Source organism: Somniosus microcephalus, chromosome 7, assembly GCF_052327205.1.
Source record: "Somniosus microcephalus isolate GS21.2 chromosome 7, FLI_Smic_1.0, whole genome shotgun sequence".
In the NCBI taxonomy this organism is placed as follows: domain Eukaryota; kingdom Metazoa; phylum Chordata; class Chondrichthyes; order Squaliformes; family Somniosidae; genus Somniosus; species Somniosus microcephalus.
This window is the reverse complement of record NC_140993.1, coordinates 20,279,183-20,296,460: the sequence shown is the minus strand read 5'-3', so window position 1 is coordinate 20,296,460 and position 17,278 is coordinate 20,279,183.

Below are 17,278 nucleotides of genomic sequence, written 5' to 3'. Positions count from 1 at the left end.
AGTCATTCATGAAAGAAAGACTTATGAAATAATACTGAGCGGCCTGTGGCTGGGTCCGTGCCCGAGTATTTATACTCTCCCTGGACAGCGCCACTCTCAGGCTGCTCAGTATTACTTCATAAGTCTTTCTTTCATGAATGACTGATTCATGTCAATGTGCTTTACAGCCAATGAGGTGCTTTGTTTGAAGTGTAGTCACTGCAAATCTCCAATTGGAGAATATGGGGTACAAGATCTGGCTGCACTCCCCTTCCCTCCATTTATCTGTGGACTCATTGAAGTAATTTAATCAAATCAGAAATTCTCCTTTTAACTTATTTTGCATTCACAATGGTGCAAATTTAAAACAAAAACCCTCTGAACACATGATTTCAGGATAGAAGACTGAAGATACTCAGTTGGTAACGACTTGCTGTGATATTGTCGCAGTTGGAACTGAATGTAAAAGGCGCCCCTGAGCCATTTCGGTAAACTGGTCGGCCGACTTTCCAACCTCAGTAATAAATGCATGGAACGTTTTCAAGGTGCTTTTATTTTGTATGGTTTCCTTTCATTCAAACGCTTCATGGCACGAATAACCACATCCCAAACGAAGTGGCTGATTCTCACAGAGATTGGCAGCATTATATGAACACTCTACTCAATGGCCTGAATACAGTTTGCTGTTGGTCTACCTAGATTTTCAAATATCTAGACGAGCGTAGTCACTGTCAAACCACTTATGCTTGCAGAGAGTAAAGTGGTTTAGAGCAATGAATCAAAGGATACACGAGGCATCGATTCAGTCTTGTGAAGACCCACTCAAATTTCTTTAATCCGTGTTCTACATTGTGTAAGTCAAGCAGCACAGTGAAAAACTAATAACATTATTTTGTCAGATCAGATAAGGATTAAACTCAAGTGTTGCTCTGCAAGCTATCCCTTCCCTCATCCTTCTCGACCTGTCTGCAGCCTTCAACATGGTTGACTACACTATCCTCCTCCAACGCCTCTCATCCGCGCCTGGTTCCATTCCTACCTATCCAGTCGTAGCCAGATAATTTCCTGCAAAGGCTTCTCTCCCCGCTCCCGCACTGTTACCTCTGGAGTCCCCCAAAGATCTATCCTTGGGCCCCTTCTATTTCTGGGCGACATTATCCAAAAGCATGTCAAGCTCACACATTTTTGCCGATGACACCCAACTCTACCTCACCACCACCTCTCTCCACCCTCTACTTGTTCAACATCCAGTACTGGATTCAGCAGAGACTTCCTCCAATTAAGCATCGGGAAGACCGGAACCATTGTCCCCGCCACAAACTCCGTTCCCCAGCCACCAACTCCATCCCTCTCCCTGGCCACTGTCTGAGGCTGAACCAGATCGTTCTTCATTGAATAGATTCAAGGCGGAGATTGACAGGCATTTGAACTACAGGGGGAGTCCAGGGGTATGGGGAGAGAGCGGGAAAGTGGTGTTGAGGCCAAGATTGGGTCAGCCATGTTCTTATTGGATGGCGGAGCAGGTTCGAGGGGCCGACTGGCCTACTCCTGCCCCTGTTTCTTACGTTCTTATTTTCGCAACCTCCCGTCCTATTCGACCCTCAGCTGAGCTTCAGCCTCCTATCCACTCCATCACCAAGACTGCCCACTTCCACCTCCGTAACACCGTTCGGCTCCGTCCCGCCTCAGCTCATCCGCTGCCGAAACCCCTCATCCCTGCCTTTGTAACCTCTATTCCAGACTTGACTATTCCAATGCTCTCCTGGCCGGCCGCCCACCTTGCACCCTCCATAAACTTCAGCTCACCCAAAATTGTGCTCCGCCCCCCCTTTCTGATCGCGAGACCCCCCATGGGACGGCCTTGGCAGCTGATTCCGCCACCTATCTAGGATCAGCGGGCAGCATCTGGGCCTTGATGTTTATCACCACTTTCTAAGACTTCCCGTCTGGAACAGGTAGGAAGTAGGGATTTAAAGGAGGCCCATTCTTCTGGAGCAGCGGCTGAGTTTCTAACTCACACCTCTACTTAACCCACCAATAACGGGCCCAGAGTTAAAATTGGGCGGTTAATCTTCCACTTATTTTCTTAAAAGAAAGAACTTACATTTATACAGCGCCTTTCACGACCACAGGACATCTCAAAGCGCTTTACAGCCAATGAAGTACTTTTGAAGCGTAGTCACTGCTCTAATGTAGAAAACGCGGCAGCAAATTTGTGCACAGCAAGCTCCCACAAACAGCAATGTGATAATCACCTGATAATCTGTTTTTAGCGATGTTGGTTGAAGGATAAATATTGGCCCAGGGCACCGGGGAGAACTCTCCTGCTCTTCTTCGAAATAGTGGCCCTCGGATCTTTTACGTCCACCTGAGGGGGCAGACGGGGCCTCGGTTTAATGTCTCACCTGAAAGACAACACCTGCGGCAGTGCAGCGTTCCCTCAGTGCTGCACTGGGAGCGTCGGCCTAGATTTATTGTGCTCAAAGCACTTGGGGTGGGACTGTGAACCCACAGCCTTCTGTCTGAGCCACGGCTGACTCTTAATCGCAATTGACTGCAGCACTTGTTTATTTTTCATTTTTTTTACGGTTGCAGTTTTGTTTTCATCTTGTGGAGTTTCCCAGCTCCACAGGCGAGCTGAGAACATTTTCCCCAGACTACTGCCAATGCTGCTCTGTAATGAGTCACTAATTTGTGCAAGAAATTAGTCTGGCATGACCTGCTCTCTGACCTTCCATTCCTCCCCCTGGAAAAGCACTTCAGCCGCAATGAGTAGAGTTTATATAATTTTCTGAGGGGTTACATCATTTAAATCAGGTCCGTGCTCTGGAAAATTATTCTTTTCAATGCCCGCGAGAATACAGCAGGTTTAATAACGGTTCCCACACTAAATATACGGTCCTTTCCAAGGAGAAAAAACCCTAAGTTTTATTGTAACTGCATCAATATTTCTAAGTGCATTTTCTGCCTGTAGGTGGTTGAGTGTCTCTAACATGACTTACTGGTTGCCAGTTTGTAAGGGAGCAACTTACCTTTAGCATTGCCCCTTTGAGGTTAAATAAAACGGAGCGAATAAAGACCACTCGATAAATGGTGAAGGAATTCGGCGAGTCTTGCTCTAACTCCCACTTGACATGCGTCCTCTAGACCACCCTGAATTTGACACTAATTGGCAGGGTTTCAGCAATAACAACGCCAACTTGCTCAGAACATGGGGAATAGTTGTACTGACTGGTGCCTTCACATCTCACTGTAATGAGCACCCATGAAGCAGGTTGAAACTCCTGTAGTATGTAAGTATTCATCGAGTTCAAAAAGGTCAGTATCAAATTAATCTTGGCTAGCTCTCTCGCAGGGTTAGAAGCGCTGCTTGGTTTTAATATTAATAGACGGGGACAGAACTTCTTTTGGAACGGTGGAGCTGCACTAGAGATCCAAATGCATCTGCACGTTGGCGATGGAGTGACGTCTTCATCACTCACGCAGCCCCTCTCTGTAATGTGCGTGTCGTCCAACAGAATTGATCAGCGATAATCGATGTTTGTTAGAAAGCACAATATAAGCAGCTATTTATCTTTCTATTTCTGGTGAGAGGTCAGAAACCTGAAACGTTAACTCTGTTTTTTCTCTCTCCACAGATGTTGCCTGACCTGGTGAGTGTTTTTTTTTTTAGCATTTTCAGTTTTTATTTTATATTTCTATAGAGATGTCTCAGAGCACTTTACAGAGTGATTGACAAGAAAGAGCAAGAGAGAGAGAGAGAGAGAGAAACGACCAGAGAGGGAGGGTGAAAACACAGCTGAGGTAAAGGGCCTTTCGGAGACTTTGAAAACAGGAAAGGAGGTGAAAAGATGGTATCAAGAGAGGGAACACAAGAACATAAGAAATAGGAGCTGGAATAGGCCACTTGGCCCCTCGAGCCTGCTCCGCCATTCAATAAGATCATGGCTGATCTTGGGCTCAAAGCCACTTCTCCTCCTGCTCCCCATAACCCTTCACTCCCTTATCTTGCAAAAATCTGTCTATCTCCACCTTAAATGTATTTAATGACCCAGCCTCCACATCTCTCTGGGGCAGAGAATTCCACAGACTTACGACCCTCTGAGAGAAGAAATTCCTCCTCATCTCAGTTCTAAAAGGGCGACCCTTTATTCTGAGACTGTGCCCCCGAGTTCTAGATTTCCCCACGAGGGGAAACATCCTCTCTGCATCTACCTTATCGAGCCCCCTCAGTATCTTCTATGTTTCAATAAGATCACCTCTCATTCTTCTAAATTCCAATGAGTATAGGCCCAGCCTGCTCAACCTTTCTTCATAAGTCAACCCCCTCATCTCTGGAATTAACCTAGATAGAGTCATAGAGTGTCCGCGCCGTCCATCAAGCCCTGTCTATTCTAATCCCATTTTCCAGCACTTGGTCCGTAGCCTTGTATGCTATGACGTTTCAAGTGCTCATCTAAATGCTTCTTGAATGTTGTGAGGGTTCCTGCCTCTACCACCCTTTCAGGCAGTGAGTTCCAGATTCCAAACACCCTCTGGGTGAAAAAGTTTTTCCTCAAATCCCCTCTAAACCTCCTGCCCCTTATCTTGAATCTATGCCCCCCTGGTATTGACCCCTCTACTAAGGGGAAAAGTTCCTTTCTATCTACCCTATCTATGCCCCTCATAATTTTGTACATCTCAATCAGGTCCCCCCTCAGCCTTCTCTGCTCTAAGGAGCGATCATCAAGCTAAATTTGATACCTAGCCACAAAAGGAGATATTAGGACAGATTAGTCAAAGAGGTAGGTTTTAAGGAGCATCTTAAAAGAGGAGAGAGAGAGGTCGTGAGGCAGAGAGGTTTAAGGAGGGAACTCCAGAGCTTAGGGCCTCAGCAGCTGAAGGCACGGCCACCAATGGTGGAGCGATGAAAATCAGCGATGCGCAAGTGGCCAGAATTGGAGAAGCGCAGAGATCTCGGAGGGTTGTAGGGGTGGAGGAGATTACAGAGATAGGAAGGGGACAAGCCCTTGGAGGGATTTGAAAACAAGGATGAGAATTTTAAAATTGAGGCATAACTGGACAGGGAGCCAATGTAGATCAGCCAGCACAGGGGTGATGGGTGAAAGTGACTTGGTGCGAGTTAGGACACGGGCAGCAGAGTTTTGGATGAGCTCATGTTTACAGAGGGTGGTAGGTGGGAGGCCGGCCATGAGAGTTTTGGAATTGTCGAGCCTAGAAGTGACAAAGGCATGGATCAGGGTTTCAGTAGCAGATGAGCTGAGGCAGTGGGGAAGACTGGCAATGGAACGCAGGCGGAAGTAGGCGGTATTGGTGATGGAGAGGATCTGGGCACAGAAGCTCAGCTCAGGGTCAAAAAGAGCACAAAGGTTGCAAACCGTCTGGTTCAGCCTCAGACAGTGGCCAGGGAGATGGATGGAGTCGGTGGCGAGGGACCAGAGTTTGTGGCGGGGACTAAAGACAAAGGCGGAAAAATTCGGTACCGTAGCGCCTCACGTTAGCGTCAGCAGATGGCACAAACGGGGCACTAGAGCATTATCACCGGGGTGAGGCGAATCCAACACCGCACGCCAAATCCCACCCCCTCCCCCGCATCTCCTCACCACCCCTCTCCCCCCCGCCCCCCCACAATGCGGCCACTAACAATTATCGCAGGGAGCCTCAACGCCAGGTGGATCATGATGTCAGTGAGTGTGCAATGCTCACTGGCTGCCCGATCTGCAAAATTGATTGTCGTCACCTACCTTAGTGCCTGGAGGAAACAGCAACAGGGAGAGCTGGTGTTAAGCAACAGGAAGCTGGCTCCAGGGACATTATTTAAAGGGATCATCAGTAACGAGTCGCAGCTGTAGGTTAGTGGAGTTTCAGTGCTTTCTTGTCAGTTTCACATAGTCATTCTGTAATTTCAAGGTTATTTCGTATCAGGAGTGTTGTGGCAACTAAAAAGTAGCTACATTTATTCTTTAAAAAATCAAACTGCTACACTTGGTTACATTAATGGGGGCTGCACTGGCAGTCAACCTGGCCCTCCAGGATCTACGGCAGAGGGAGCACAGGCAGCGAGAAAGACTGGAACATATGGCCAGAGCGAAGAGGAGGGCAATCAGGATGCTCAACAGGAGGCCTTACCCTCCAAGGGTGTTCTGAGAGCACTTCTCCTACCTCCAATTAAGTGAGGAGCAATGTATTAGAAGGCTCCGCTTCACCAATGAGATGTTTACAGAACTCTGCCACCTCCTGCAACCAGACCTCCAGCCTCAGACCAGGGCGACCACGGCTCTCTCAGTGGCAGTCAAGGTCACCGTTGCCCTCAATTTCTTCACCAACGGATCCTTCCAGTCTGCAACAGGAGACATAGCTAACATCTTGCAACTCGCCGTCCATTGCTGCATCTGGAAGGTCACAGTGGCTCTCTACAGTAAGAGAAGGGACTACATTTCCTTCCCCATCACCAGAGAGAAGCAGGATGAGCGTGTGTCATAAATCGCAACTTCTACAAGAAGTAACTCAGGAAGTACTACTGAACGGCCAGCTGAGGGCGCCACCCGAGGAGTATAAATACTAGGGCATGGGCCCAGCTTGGCCAGAGACAGTCTGCAAACAGGAAGCTAGTGGCTACTAACTAGACCTCCATGTTTTGTTACAAGTCGATTAAAGTCTTGCTTTATGTACAACCAAGTGCGTAGTGAGTCTTTATTACGTCAGCGTGCATGTGGCTTTGCCAGGATAGCGGGATTCCCCATGGTGCAGGATGCCATTGACTGCACTCATGTGGCGTTGCAGGCACCTCATAACATTCATGAGATCTTCCATAACTGCAAAGGCTACTGTTAAATCCGTGACTCATGATGTATGGTGTCCTTCAACAAATAGCCAGAGACTGCAGGGGAACAATCAACAGGTGTTTACTGGATGAGGGTTGCTCTCAAACTAACAGCACAGATCCCTACTCAGGGTTATATACAGGTGTGGTCACTGCCGGTACTACAGTATACAGGAGCTGTAAAAAGTAGTTCTCCCCTTAAAGGTACATACACTACAATTCCTCCCCTTTTAGATTAACAGTACCATAACATTCATTTAACAATTAACATTTTTAACATGCAACATTAACTGAAAATAGTCCATTTATAAATTCAGTCTTTGGGGCGGCTTCCTGATCCTTTCTGGATAGTGCCTTTCCTGAGTGTCTTGCTCTTGGTGCGGAGGTGATTCTGGCCCCCTGTCGTCGGTTGGTTCATCAGCTTCTGATGCTACTGTTTCTGGGGTAGATGCTATCTGTATGTCAGGTTCATTACCAGGTACGCGAGACATGGGGTTGACTCGTTCCTGTGACTCTAGGATCTGGTCGACATGGCATCTCACAATGTTCTCCCCAACATCCACTGTATACATTAGTGGCCCCTGCCGTGTGCATATCGTTCCTGGTTGCCATTTCTCTGTTCGGTAGTCGCGGGCCAAGACTGGTTGCCCTACATTGAAGCTCCTTGTCGGCTTCTCATTGATGTGCTGGAATTGCTTATTCTCAACATCTCTTCATACATTTGGTCTGAGCAAATCCAGACGAGATCTCAACCTTCGGTTAAAGAACATCATGGCCGGGGTCTGGTTGGTGACTGCATGTGTCGCATTTCTGTAGGCTAACAGGAAATTGTCCAACATATGCTGCAGTGGAATGTCGTCATCGCACATGGCCCTTACTGCCTTTTTAAAGGTTTGTACGAACCTCTCAGCCAATCCATTTGTGGCTGAATGATACAGGGTGGATGTGTAATGCCTTACCCCATTCCTTTTCATAAATTTCCGAAACTCTTCAGACACAAACTGTGGTCCATTATCAGAGAAAATCTGCTCTGGCAAGCCGTTCCTGGCAAATATGGTCCGTAGGACTGCAATCATTTTCTCCGTGGTGGTGGAGGACATTTTGATCACCTCAGGCCATTTCGAGTGCGCATCCACAGCTATCAAAAACATTGAGTCCATTAATGGACCAGCAAAATCAATATGCACCCGTTGCCATGGAGAGGAGGGCCACTCCCATGGGTGTAGAGGGGCATGTGGTGGTGCATTTTGGACCTTCTGGCATCCTGAGCAGCTCTTTGTCAGGTCCTCGATTTGCTGAACGATCCCCGGCCACCACACATAAGCCCTAGCAAGGCTTTTCATTTTCACCCCTCCCAGATGGCCTTCGTAAAGCTCATTGAGCACTCTCTTCCTTAACTTGGGTGGAATTACCACTCGGGATCCACACATCAAGGTCCCCTGGCATACTGACAGCTGTTCTCTTCTGGATGAGAATGCTGGCAACAGTGAGTCGCCATGTGTTGGCCATCCCTTCACCGTCAAGTCATATACCCGAGACAGTGTCGGGTCATTTCGGGTCTCCTTCCCTATATCCGCGTTAGTTACTGGCAAGCGTTCAATTATAGTCGAATAAAATATTTCGACAGGGTCCACTGCTGGTGCTTCCTCCGCAGTAGGCAGTGGCAGGCATGATAGCCCATCAGCGTTTCCATGCTGTTTCGTGCCCTTATATTCTATTTCATATTGGTTCGCCCCTAGAAAAAGGGACCATCTTTGTAGCCGTTGCGCAGTCATCACCGGAACGCCCTTCTTTGGATTAAAGATGGAGACAAGTGGTTGGTGGTCGGTCAGCAAGGTGAACTTCTGCCCGTGCAGATAGTGGTTGAACTTTTTCACTCCCCACACTAGGCTGAGGGCCTCCCTGTCAATCTGGGCGTAGTTACGCTCGGCTGAGGTTAGTGACCGAGACGCAAAGGTTATTGGCCTCTCCGAGCCGTCCAGGAATTTGTGCGACAGCACCGCTCCAATACCATAGTGTGATGCATCACACGCCAACCGAATTGGTAGTGCTGGGTTGAAATGAACCAACATCTCTTTTGATGTGATCAATTCTTTGCACTTCTGGAAAGCTCGTTTACATTCGTCATTCCACTTCCATGGTACCCCCGTTTGCAGTAGGGTGTTCAGTGGGTGTAGTACTGTAGACAAATTCGGCAAGAACTTATGGTAGTAGTTCACCAGCCCGAGGAACGACGTCAGTTGTGACACATTTTCCGGTACTGGAGCCTTGACTACTGGCTCAATCTTTTCAGGGGACTTATGTAACCCCTCTTCATCAATAATGTGGCCACAATACGAGATCTGCTTCTGGAAAAACTCGCATTTGTGGCGATTAGCTCGGAGTCCATATTCCTTCAATCTAGTGAGCACCTGCTCCAGGTTGGCGAGGTGATCACTTTCATTTTCGCCCATGACCAGGATGTCGCCCAAATAACACTGGGTCCCTGGAATCCCTTGCAGGACTTGTTCCATTGCCCTTTGCCAAATAGCCGGAGCTGAAGCTACCCCGAACACCAGCCGGTTGTATTGGTAGAGACCTTTATGAGTGTTGATCGTGAGGTACTGTTTCGAGGCTTCTTCTACCTCCATTTGCAGGTACGCCTGGGCCAGATCAATCTTAGTGAAGCGTTTTCCTCCAGATAGCAAGGCGAAAATATCTTCAATCCGCGGAAGCGGATATTGTACCATGTGAAGGACTGGGTTCACTGTCACCTTAAAGTCCCCACAGATGCAAACCTTCTTTGGTTCCCCAGGCGTATTACTCAATGACCTCTTCATTACAGGAACGATGGGTGTAGCCCACTCATTCCAGTCCACTTTGGACAGTACTCCTGAACATTCCAAACCTTCCAGCTCTGCTTCGACGGCTGGGCGGATCGCATAAGGTACCGGTCTGGCCTTAAAAAACTTTGGCCTTGCATTTTCCTCTATTTTGATCATCGCTGTTATGCCTTTTAGTGTTCCAAGTCCCTCCTGGAACATTTCTTGTGCGTCAGTTAGCATTTTTGACAGACGTCCAGGTGTGACGTCATCCTTTTTGGCATCTACAGTCAGTGCTTGTATGGAATGCCAATCTAGCTGTATCTTCCGGATCCATTCACGTCCTAGTAGTGGTGGTCCTCCATCTGGCAATACATATAGGTCCATTTTTGGTGTTTCCTTGCCGTTATATATAACGTTCACCCTTATTTTTCCTTTGGGGTAGACTTTTTGCCCCGTGTACGTCTTCAAGACAATCTCTGTATCTCTCAAGGGTATATGTGAGAATAGCCGCTTGTAGTCCCTTTGGTTTATGACTGTTAGGGCTGATCCTGTGTCCAATTCCATTTTCACTTGGACTCCCTCTATCTTGAGCGTGACCCAGATAGTTTGGTGATCCTCCATTTTGATTACATTATGTAGTTTCAGACAACCCAGCTCCTTGCTTCCGGAGTCTGTATCACTTTTCTGTTCGGCTGAACTACTCTCCGTCACCTTATGTACCTTCTTGTACTTCTCCTGTGGAGATTTCTTGCTGCTGGTTTTCTTTCCTGACCTGCAGACTCTTGCTCTGTGTCCTACTTTTCCACACTGTCTGCACACTTGGTCCTTGAACCAACAGTCCTTGTGGTCGTGTGTTGTTCTGCCGCAGCGATAACACTTCACTGCTCCATATGACATTTCATTTGTGCCATATTCTTGCCGTTGTATCCGTTGTATCTCTGCAGCACCCCGTGCGGCTGCTTCATGTGCTACTGCCATGCTGAAAGCCTTGTCCAGCGTAAGATCCTTTTCTGATAGAAGCCGTTTCTGGGTTCCTTCACTTTGAAGCCCACACACAAACTTGTCCCTTAAAGTATCTGTTAGTCCCATTCCAAACTGGCAGTGTTTCGATAGCTTGCGCAGTTCCGTTAAATACTCAGCATTACTTTTGTCTTTATGCTGGTTCCTTTTGTGAAACTTAAATCTTTCTGCTATCAGCAGCAGTGTGGGGTTTAAGTGGTCCTGTAGGATTGCCACTATGCTTTCAAAATCCTTTTCCACTGGCTTCTCTGGGGTTACTAGGTTTCGCAGTAAGCCATACGTTTTTGCACCCATGGAATTCAACAATACCAGTGCTTTCCTGGCATCTGGCACTTCATTCGCCTTGCAGTACACTTCTATGCGTTCTACATATGTCGCCCAATCTTCGACTTCATTGTCGAACGCTGTGACACTGCCACTCTTCGGCATCCCTGGGTGTGGTTAGACTGGCTCAAAATGGCGTCTCCCGCGCTCTCCCTTCTTCTCCGCTGCGGCTCAAAAATGGCGTCTCCCGCGCTCTCCCTTCTTCTCCGCTGCAGCTCAAATGGCATCTCCCGCGTTTTCTTTTCTTCCCCCGCGGATGCTGCTCAGCCTTTGAACACCGGCCGCGCTCTGTGCATTTTCCTGCACACCTCTCTCGTTGACGCCGCTCGTTCCTGAACCCCGGCTGCGCCCCGTGCGCTCTACCCTCTCTCTCTTTTTTTTCCGTCGACGCCGCTCGGTCTTCAACCCCGGCTGCGCCCTGTGCGCTTTACCCTCTCTCTTGCCCCGTCGGCGCTGCTCGGCCTTCCCCTGTGCCGTCGGTCGGCTCCAGCCGCCGCCGTCCGGGAAGGGGTCTGCGCCGTACCTGCTGCCAGCCCGTCTCGCTGGAGTCTCTGCCGGATGGTCAACACCCGTGCCCCTGGAATCGGCCTTCTTCTGCAGAGTTGCAGGTAGGTTCGAATCGACTCATCGTCAATGTTAAATCCGTGACTCTTGATGTATGGTGTCCTTCAACAAATAGCCAGAGACTGCAGAGGAACAATCAACAGGTGTTTACTGGATGAGGATTGCTCTCAAACTAACAGTACAGATCCCTACTCAGGGTTATATACAGGTGTGGTCACTGCCGGTACTACAGTATACAGGAGCTGTAAGAAGTAGTTCTCCACTTAAAGGTACATACACTACAGCTACTACTCACTTAATGTGCAGTTGGTGTGCGACCACACACGGCAAATCCTCAATGTCAATGCCCGCTATCCTGGCAGCAGCCACGATGCCTTCATCCTGTGCCAGACCGGTGTGCCAGCACTTTTCCAGCCACCACGTCAAGCTCACGGCTGGCTGCTCAGAAACAAGGGCTATCCGCTCTCCACCTGGCTCATGACTCCGCTCCGCAACCCCAACACTCCAGCCTAGCACTCATATAATGAGATCCATGCCGCCATCAGGAACATCATCGAGCAGACCATCGGGGGGTTCAAGCAACAGTTCCGCTGCCTTGACCGCTCGGGAGGAGCCCTCCAGTACTTGGCTGAGCAGGTGTCCCATTTCATGGTGGTCTGCTGCATGCTGCACAACTTGGCCATCATGAGGGCCCAGCCCTTGCCACCGGAGATTGCGGGGCCACCTCAGGAGGAGGAAGAGGGAGAGGAGGAGGAGGAGGAGGAGGAACAGGAGCGAGGGAAGAGTCCGTCACTCAATCAGCCTTCCGGAAGGGTGGTCCCTGATCACTTCATCAGACTGCGGTTCGAATAAATTAAACCCCAGATCCCCGTTGCTCACCACATCCCCATCATTCCATCCATGTCGCAGGCCATATCACAGCGCAAAACTGAAATGAGACACAGCACAAAAGAAGCCAGACTGAATTAATAAATTTATCAAAAATCAGTGAACATATATTACAACAAAAATTTGAACTATTCACCCTTGTGCAATCCCTTAGTGCCTCTCATCACTGTGCCTTTGCCTACTCTAGTGCTCCTACGAAGTGTTGGCCCAGTGGCTGCAGCAGGGCTGGTGGAAGGCAGTGAGCATGAATTTTGCATGCAGTCTAAAGCATTAGTGCTAATTCTCAAACTTTTCTAATTATACCGCCCATTCCTGGGCTATAATGAATTTCTAGCCCATAGTCTGTAATGGTGCAACTAGCACTAGAATCATAGAATCACTGATCTGTCAATCTGTATTAATCCTAATGGTTCCTTTGGTACCAAAGAAGGCCAATGTTTAAGGATGCACTCAGGATAATAATCATTATTATTAAACCTGTATTAATTCCACTTTAGAATTGTTTTCATATCAGTCGTGCCTTAGATGTCACAATGCTAAGAACACATGAGGGAGCTATTTGGCTACATATCTCAACTTTCAATTATAGCACCCACTTAACCAAGACGTTATGAATTTTCCTTTTCTATTCCACTTCAGTATTTTACCAACTTCTATAAGGTCCCCTCTCGTTCACCTTTTATTGGTGAAAAGTATGATTTTTTCTAACCTAGCCTCACAGCTCAGTTTTCTGACCCTCCTTTGCACCATTTCCAAGACTTGGATTTTCCTCAGTAACCAGAACTGGATGCGGTATTCAAGGTGTGACACTGTCAGTACAGTGATCTTTTATTGGCAAGTTTTCTCCAAACTAGAGCCAATACTGGACGAGCTCCTCTTACACTTTGCAGAGTAAAGAGTAGTGGGCCCGATTTTAACCAGATCCAGGGGGCGAGCAGTTAAAATGGGGCAGGTTGCTTACCCTCTCTGATCCCGCTGCCTTTCCGCCATGTCCCGATAAAAACCTGTCCCTTGAGCAGGTGAGCAGGACACGGGATCCCTCTTTAAATATGCAGATCAAGTCCGATTATATCATCAGGACCAATGATCTGTAATTTTAGTTGGAGGCCTGAGCTGGGGGAGCAGTGATGGTTCCCCATCAGGACATACCTGTCCGGGAATGTGGGGGGGGGCGGGGATCAAGAGGCAGAAGAGGCCCAGCAGGTAATTTTTAAATATTTACTTATTGGTTTCCTTGTGGGCTAGGAGGAGCAGGAGGGCTTCCCCAGGCCTCATACCAAAGCCTTGGGCCTTCCTTTGCCCTTGGCTCCCCTCACGCCCCGCACCCACCCCCGGATCACCTCTAGAGCCCCTCAACTGATGGCCTCCTGCTGCCAAACTCCCACTCCCGCCCGTCAGCCAGGCAGTAGATCTGATCAGGTTAGGCCGGGACCTCAGTAACATTTGTTCAACCGAGGCCCGGCCCTTAAGACTCTCCCCAGCTGCTCCACACGATTCGGGGTTTGTGCAGTTCACACCACACCCACCCCACCTTTAAAACCGGGGCCTATATCTCAACTCCGGCAGTTTGCAAGATTTCAGAATGAACAGCATGTTAAGGAGGCCCACCGAACCTTCCACTGCCGTAAGCCAGGGTTCTGATATATATCTTACATCACAACAGCCAAGCATGATGAAATATCAGCCCACAATACCTAAAGTCAAAGATAGGTACGTGAAAAGGGGCAATAAATTAACATGACAAATTAATATACAAACTTCATTAAAACAAGCCATAAATTATTCCATTTCTGTCAAATTGAGTGAGATTATCAAAGAATCATAGAATAGTACAGCTCAGAAGGAGGCCATTCGGCCCATCGAGTCTGCGCCGGCTCTTTCGAAGAGCAATCCCGTTAGTCCCACTCCCGCTCTTTCCCCATATCCCTGCAATTTTTCCCCTTCAAGTATTTATCCAATTCCCTTTTGAAGGCTACTATTGAATCTGCATCCACCACCCCATCAGGCATTGCATTCCAAATCCTAACCACTCGCTGCGTAACAAAGTTTTTCCTCGGGTCGCCTCTGATTCTTTTGCCAATCACCTTAAAATCGGTACCCTCCAGTCATCGAGCCTTCAGCCACTGGAAACAGTTTCTCTTTATTTACTCTCTCTCTAAACCCTTCACAGTTTTAAAACAACCTCTATCAAATCTCCTCTCAGCCTTCTCTGCCCTAAAGGAGAACAGCTCTCTATAAGTATAATAGCAAAATACTGCAGATGCTGGAAATCCAAAATAACAACAGAAAATGCTGGAAAAACTCAGCAGGCCAGGCAGTATCTGTGGAGAGAGAAACAGAGTTAACGTTTCAGGTCGAAACCCTTCGTCAAGACTGGAAAAGCACAGGAAATGAAACAGATTAAAAGGCCAGTATGGGGGCTGGGAGAGAACAAAAGAGAAGTGAAGAGACATTAAGAGGTATTCAAAACCAGACGAGATGGTGATAGGACTAGTGGAGACAAAAGACGGCTCTAGATTTGGTGTGAAATGCGCTGGCAGGATGGGAGACAGCTGCCATGTGGGAGAGAAAAAAAGGGAGGAGGGAAAAGGCCAAAAGGTAAGTATAAACTGGTGACCTATTTCAGACTGAAAGGAACATCCTCAGGAATTTTTAAACAAAATTGTTCGGGGTGGGGTTGGGGTTGAAAAACAGGCCATTGGGGTCAAACAATTCAGGCCCCCAAATTGCTGGGCCTGTTGGCTGTTGCAGTGGTGAAAGACAGGCAGGTGGGGGCAGAGTTTGAAGGGGGACCTGCTTTCAACGTCTTCTCGCCTTGGATCCAATTTATTTGCAGTTCTTGTCCAAATTCCTCTGACCCGAATTAACTTTTTATTAAACTAAATGTTGGCCTCATCTGCTTTGCGCTGTACGTGCCTTGGGTTCTGAATAGAAACCATACAGACAGATAGCCCTGGCTTTATCACTCAACTGTTTTCTTATATTATGCCTCTGTCTGTGATGAGAATATTGCTGCAGGATTTTAGAGAGATGACATGCCATCAGGATAAAAGATTATTTGTTAAACCATACAACTAAGCAAAACTGCAAAGGTCAGAAATGATGCTGATCACCCCTGGAGTTATAGGCTAGATGACTAATGCGTCTTCATCATTACCCAGCCGTGGCTTGGTGGACAGCACTCTCATCTCTGAGTCAGAAGGATATGAATTAATAGTCCCACTCCCAGAGACTTGAGCACAAAAATCCAGGCTGGTGCTCCAGTGTAGTACTAAGGAAGCGAGATCTTAAACCACCTTTAGGATGAGATGTTAAACCGAGGCCCCGCCTGCTCTCCAAGGTGGACGTAAAAGATCCCATGGCACTATTTTGAAGAAGAGCAGGGGACTTATCCCCGGTGTCCTGGCCAATAATTATCCCTCAACCAACATAACAAAAACAGATTATCTGGTTATTATCGCATTGCTGTTTGTGGGAGCTTGCTGTGTGCGCAAGTTGGCTGCCGCGTTTCCTACATTACAACAGTGACTCCACTTCAAAAGTACTTCATTGGCTGTAAAGCGCTTTGTGACACCCTGAGGCCACGAAAAGCTCTGTATAAATTTAAGTCTTTCTTTAAGCCCTGTTCTGCAGTCATCAACCAAATCAATACCGTTCCATGCTGTAAGAATAAGCCATTTGCTGTAAGAAATTGCTATAACTTGACCAAGCTTAAAAGCTGACCAAATTTGATATACCAGCATGCTTCGAGAGGCTGAGAGGTTGGTTCCTGTGGGAACTTTGTACGAAAGCTGTTAATCAAATAAGGAAGTGACAGACCCTGAGCAGGAACAAACGGTTGGGTGTTACAAAGACAGGAACATCCTCAGGCAAATGGTGTGAATGGCCTTGGGGGCCCACTGATAAGAAGAGGAAAACAACTGCCGACCATTTGTCATACAGTTTGGGACACAAACGCAATGAGCAGCCTGCCCAGGTATTTAGGGTATAAGAGATGCTGTTTTAAGACACTCGGGGCTGCTGCGGTTGGGTGACCTGGTCAGTTGCCAGAGATCATACGGCGAGTCACTGCTGGATTGACCACTCGCTGGTGTTAGTACGTATGTAGAGCTGGCTTATTATCGCTTGAGCTTAAAGTAAAGTGATAGCTCTGTGTATGCTGAGGTATGATTGGGAATTATTATACGCTATATAACTGTCGGATGCTTACTTGTAATTTCTTGCTGATTTTAAGTGAAAAGATGCTTTTCGCAGATTCACTGGGCTCGAATTTCCAAGCCCTGTGGAGGCGGGTTTGGAGGCGGGAGTGGTGGGAAAATTGCAGAATCGGGGGGCAGGAACCCATCCCGCCCCCAAACCGCCTCCGTGCCAATGTCCCAGGAGGCGGGTATCCGACCTGTGCTGGGAGCCGCCTCCCCGAGGTGGGAAGAGGATTAGTGCCAATTAACTGCCTGTTAACAATTAGGCAGTTTTTTGTCTAATCCCTATTTTTAGCCCTGAGGTGTGGGCTTTCCGACGGCTCCGAACCACGCCAAGTTAGCGAAGCGGACCGTTGGTCTGAAGGGGTTGGAGGGGTCGAGATGTCCGTTGTGCAGGTGAGTGATGGGTGCATGTGTGCAGAGGTAAGTGTGTGAGGTAAGTGTAAAGTGTTTTAATAAGTTTTACTTACCTTTACTTTCTCCTGCCGGCTTCCTTCCTTCAGGTCTCGGGAGTCCCTCAGCTCACCGGCACAAAAAGCAGAATGGCCGCTGAAATGTCAAAAGCTGCAGCCTCTGCTTTCTGGTCTGGAGAGAACTCTAACTGAGTCTGAGTAGAAGGACTCAAGTTAGAAGACAGATTGTCAGTGTTTGACAGCTTCACAGAGCTGTCAAACGCT